We start from the raw sequence: 6,035 nt of genomic DNA, 5'->3' as shown, positions 1-6,035 counted from the left end.
GGTCCGCAAGCTTTCAGCCGGGCCATACGACGGGCGTCGTTCCCGACCCAGTTTCGAGCCCCGACTACCATCACCAAGTACTCGGGGGAAACAAGGCCGGAACTGTGGCTCACGGACTACCGGCTGGCCTGCCAGCTTGGTGGAACGGACGATGACAACCTCATCATCCGCAACCTCCCCCTGTTCCTCTCCGACGCCGCCCGGGCCTGGCTGGAGCATCTGCCTCCCACGCAGATCTCCAACTGGGATGACCTGGTCAAAGCCTTCGCCGACAACTTCCAGGGCACATACGTGCGCCCTGGGAAATCCTGGGATCTTCGAAGCTGCCGCCAGCAGCCAGGAGAATCCCTGCGGGACTACATCCGGCGATTTTCAAAGCAGCGCACCGAGCTGCCCAACATCACCGACTCAGATGTCATCAGCGTGTTCCTCGCCGGCACCACTTGCCGCGACCTGGTGAGCAAGCTGGGTCGCAAGACTCCCACCAGGGCAAGCAAGCTGATGGACATTGCCACCAAGTTCGCCTCTGGTCAGGAGGCGGTCGAGGCCATCTTCCGGAAGGACAAGCAGCCTTAGGGATGCCAGCAGGAAGACGTCCCCGAGGCGTTCGCTCAGCGCAGCGCGAAGAAGAAGGGCAAGAAGAAGTCGCAAGCGAAACGCGACGCCGCCGACACGGATCTTGTCGCCGCCGCCGAGCACAGGAACCCTCGGAAGCCTCTCGGAGGGGCCAACCTGTTCGACAAGATGCTCAAGGAGTCGTGCCCCTATCATCAGGGTCCCGTCAAGCACACCCTTGAGGAGTGCGTCATGCCTCGGCGCTACTTCCATAAGGCCGGGCCCCCGGCGGAAGGTGGCAAAGGCCACGACAACGACAAGAAGGAGGGCCACAAGGCAGAGGAGTTCCCCGAGGTCCACGACTGCTTCATGATCTACGATGGGCAAGTGGCGAACGCCTCGGCTCGGCACCGCAAGCAGGAGCGCCGGGAGGTCGGCTCGGTGAAGGTAGCGGTGCCAGTCTACCTAGACTGGTCTGACAAGCCCATCACCTTCGACCAAGGTGACCACCCTGACTGCGTGCCGAGCCTAGGGAAGTACCCGCTCGTCGTCGATCCCGTCATCGGCAACGTCAGGCTTACCAAGGTCCTCATGGACGGAGGCAGCAGCCTCAACATCATCTACGCCGAGACCCTCGGGCTCTTGCAGATCGATCTATCCACGATCCAGGCCGATGCGGCGCCCTTTCACGGGATCATCCCCGGGAAGCGCGTCCAACCCCTTGGGCAACTCGATCTGCCCGTCTGCTTCGGGACTCCCTCCAACTTCCGAAAGGAAACCCTCACGTTCGAGGTGGTCAGGTTCCGAGGAACCTACCACGCAGTGCTGGGGAAACCATGCTACGCCAAGTTCATGGCCGTCCCCAACTACACCTACCTCAAGCTCAAGATGTCGAGCCCCAACGTGGTCATCACCGTCGGATCCACGTACCGACATGCGTATGAATGCGACATGGAGTGCGTGGAGTACGCTGAGGCCCTCGCCGAATCTGAGGCCCTCATCGCCGACCTGGAGAGCCTCTCCAAGGAGGTGCCAGATGCGAAGCGCCACGCCGGAAACTTCGAGCCTGCAGAGGCGGTTAAGTCCATCCCTCTCGACCCCAGCAACGACGCCTCCAAGCAAGTCCGGATCGACTCCGAGCTCGACCCCAAATAGGAAGCAGTGTTCATCGACTTTCTCCGCGCGAACGCCGAGGTTTTTGCATGGAGTCCCTCGGACATGCCTGGCATATCGAGGGATGTCGCCGAGCACTCGCTGGATATCCGAGCTGGAGCCCGACCCGTGAAGCAGCCTCTGCGTCGATTCGACGAAGAAAAGCGCAGAGCCATAGGCGAGGAGATCCACAAGCTGATGGCTGCAGGGTTCATCAAAGAGGTATTCCATCCCAAATGGCTAGCCAACTCTGTGCTTGTGAAAAAGAAAGGTGGGAAATGGAGGATGTGTGTAGACTACACCGGTCTAAACAAAGCATGTCCGAAGGTTCCCTACCCTCTGCCTCGCATCGATCAAATCGTGGATTACACTGTTGGGTGCGAAACCCTATCATTCCTCGATGCCTACTGAGGGTATCACCAAATTAGGATGAAAGAGTCTGACCAGCTCGCGACTTTTTTCATCACACCTTTTGGCATGTACTGCTATATTACTATGCCATTTGGTTTGAGGAATGCAGGCGCGACATACCAAAGGTGCATGAACCACGTGTTCGGAGAGCACATTGGCCGAACGGTCGAGGCTTACGTCGATGACCTTGAAGCGACATTCAAGTGTCTCAAGGCGAAAGGCGTAAAACTCAATCCCGAGAAGTGTGTCTTCGGAGTCCCCCGAGCCATGCTCCTGGGGTTCATCGTCTCCGAGCGGGGCATTGAGAGCACCTAGAGGGGGGGTGAATAGGTGATCCTGTGAAAACTTAAACTTATAGCCACAAAAACTTGTTAAGGGTTAGCACAATAATTGCCAAGTGGCTAAAGAGGAGATCTTGCACAATACGACAATCACAGAGAATTCAACACAGAGAAGACACGGTGATTTATCCCGTGGTTCGGCCAAGTACAAAACTTGCCTACTCCACGTTGTGGCATCCCAACGGACGAGGGTTGCAATCAACCCCTCTCAAGCGGTCCAAAGACTCACTTGAATACCACGGTGTTTTGCCTTGCTTATCTTTATCCCACTCGCGAGGAATCTCCACAAATTGGAGTCTCTCGCCCTTACACTTAAGATTCACAAAGAAGCACGGAGTAAGGGAGGGAAGCAACACACACAAATCCACAGCGAAATGCGCACACACACGGCCAAGAATCGAGCTCAAAGACTATCTCAAAGTTCTCACAAGAACGGAGCTCGAATCACTTAGAATAACAAACGGATGCGCAAACACTGAGTGTGGATGATCAAGAATGCTCAAGAGTTGCTTGGTTCACCCTCCATGCGCCTAGGGGTCCCTTTTATAGCCCCAAAGCAGCTAGGAGCCGTTGAGAACAAATCCAGAAGGCCATCCTTGCCTTCTGTCGTCGGGCGCACCGGACAGTCCGGTGCACACCGGACACTGTCCGGTGCCCGATTTCCTTCCTTAAACAGTGCGGTCGACCGTTGCAGATGCGGGAGCCGTTGGCGCACCGGACATGTCCGGTGCACACCGGACAGTCCGGTGCCCCCTTCTGACCGTTGGCTCGGCCACGTGTCCCGCGCAGAACGCGCGGCCGACCGTTGGCCCGGCCGACCGTTGGCTCACCGGACAGTCCGGTGCACACCGGACAGTCCGGTGAATTTTAGCCGTACGCCGTCAGCAAATTCCCGAGAGCGGCCTCTTCGGTCGAGGCAGCCTGGCGCACCGGACACTGTCCGGTGCACCACCGGACAGTCCGGTGCCCCAGACCGAAACAGCCTCTTGGCTGTACACAGCCAACTCTCTTCTTTTCTTCTTCTTCCTGTTTCTAATACTTAGACAAGTATATTAGTACACAAAACCAATGTACTAAGACTTAGAAACATACCTTTGCTCTAGATTTGCACTTTGTTCATCCATGGGCATTGATTCATATTTAAGCACTTGTGTTGACATTCAATCACCAAAATACTTAGAAATGGCCCAAGGGCACATTTCCCTTTCAATCTCCCCCTTTTTGGTGATTTATGCCAACACAACATAAAGCAACTAGAACAAGTGCAAAATCACTTCAAATAAGACTCAAATTGATTTTGATTCAATTTTGGCATATATGGATCATCCTTTGCCACCACTTGGTTTGTTTTTGCAAATCAAACTCAAATCTCTATCTTTAAGTCAAACACACATGTTGAAGCATAAAGAGAGTCATTCCAAAAGAGATTGATCAAAGATTTCAAAAAACTCCCCTATTTCCCATAATTACAACTTCTCCCCATAAGAAGCCAACTTTTGACAAGGGACACAATAAAAGAGTTTTGCCAAAACAAAAAGCTCTATTCTACTATTTTCAAAATCTCTCAAGTGGTAGCTGATCCATTTATCACTTTGGCCTTTATTTTCTCCCCCTTTGGCATCAAGCACCAAAACGGGATCAATCTTGGCCCTGTAACCCCATTGCCTCACCAAAATCTTCAATTAAGAGTACAAAGGCAATAAGATCATAGAGATGAACTTGGAATAAGTTACCCTCTCATCGGAGTGCAGTGGAAGTCTTGCATGGTCCAAGTTCACCTTTCCCACCTTCGAGACTAAATCAAGCAAACTCAAGCAAATGGTTAGTCTCAAAGGGTCAAGTTGTAACACATCTCCCCCTAAACATGTGCATCACTTTGCAACGGACTTGTGAGGTCCAGGGAGTGTTTGTACAACTTGAGCACCACAATAAGCAACAAAATGCAGAAAGGAACATGATCAAAAGCATAAATACATGTATGCTACAATTCAATCCAGGTTCCGCGAATCTAAGACATTTAGCTCACTACGCAACCTGCAAAAGGTCTTCTCATCTAGAGGCTTAGTGAAGATATCGGCTAGCTGGTTCTCGGTGCTAACATGAAACACTTCGATATCTCCCTTTTGCTGGTGGTCTCTCAAAAAGTGATGCCGGATGTCTATGTGCTTTGTGCGACTGTGCTCAACAGGATTCTCCGCCATGCGGATAGCACTCTCATTATCACATAGGAGTGGGACTTTGCTCAGATTGTAGCCAAAGTCCCGGAGGGTTTGCCTCATCCAAAGCAGTTGCGCGCAACACTGACCTGCGGCAACATACTCGGCCTCAGCGGTGGATAGGGCAACAGAGGTTTGTTTCTTAGAGTTCCATGACACCAGGGACCTTCCTAAGAATTGGCACGTCCCCGATGTACTCTTCCTATCGACCTTACATCCAGCATAGTCGGAGTCTGAGTATCCAACTAAGTCAAAGGTAGACCCCTTTGGATACCAGAGCCCGAAGCAAGGCGTAGCAACCAAATATCTAAGAATTCGCTTCACCGCCACTAAGTGACACTCCTTAGGATCGGATTGAAATCTAGCACACATGCATACGCTAAGCATAATATCCGGTCTACTAGCACATAAGTAAAGCAAAGAACCTATCATTGACCGGTATGCTTTTTGATCAACGGACTTACCCCCTTTGTTGAGGTCGGTGTGTCCATCGGTCCCCATCGGAGTCTTTGCGGGCTTGGCGTCCTTCATCCCAAACCGCTTTAGCAGATCTTGCATGTACTTTGTTTGGGAGATGAAGGTGCCGTCCTTGAGTTGCTTCACTTGGAACCCAAGGAAGTAGCTCAACTCGCCCATTATCGACATCTCGAATTTCTGCGTCATCACCCTGCTAAACTCTTCACAAGACTTTTGGTTAGTAGAACCAAATATTATGTCATCGACATAAATTTGGCATACAAACAAGTCACCATCACATGTCTTTGTAAAAAGAGTTGGATCGGCTTTCCCAACCTTGAAAGAATTAACAATTAGAAAGTCTCTAAGGCATTCATACCATGCTCTTGGGGCTTGCTTAAGTCCATAGAGCGCCTTAGAGAGCTTACACACGTGGTCGGGGTACCGTTCATCCTCGAAGCCAGGGGGTTGCTCCACGTACACCTCCTCCTTGATTGGCCCGTTGAGGAAAGCGCTCTTCACATCCATTTGGTACAACCTGAAAGAATGGTGAGCGGCATATGCTAGCAAGATGTGAATTGATTCTAGCCTAGCCACAGGAGCAAACGTCTCCTCAAAGTCCAAACCTGCGACTTGGGCATAGCCTTTTGCCACAAGTCGAGCCTTGTTCCTCGTCACCACCCCGTGCTCGTCTTGTTTGTTGCGGAACACCCACTTGGTTCCCACAACATTTTGCTTGGGACGAGGCACCAGTGTCCAAACTTCATTGCGCTTGAAGTTGTTGAGCTCCTCCTGCATGGCCAACACCCAGTCCGGATCTAGCAAGGCCTCCTCTACCCTGAAAGGCTCAATAGAAGAGACAAAGGAGTAATGCTCACAAAAATTAACTAATCGAGATCGAGTA

The sequence above is a fragment of the Zea mays genome, chromosome 1, assembly GCF_902167145.1.
Source record: "Zea mays cultivar B73 chromosome 1, Zm-B73-REFERENCE-NAM-5.0, whole genome shotgun sequence".
Taxonomy (NCBI): Eukaryota; Viridiplantae; Streptophyta; class Magnoliopsida; order Poales; family Poaceae; genus Zea; species Zea mays.
The sequence above is the reverse complement of the archived record's forward strand: the minus strand, read 5'-3'. Positions refer to the sequence as shown.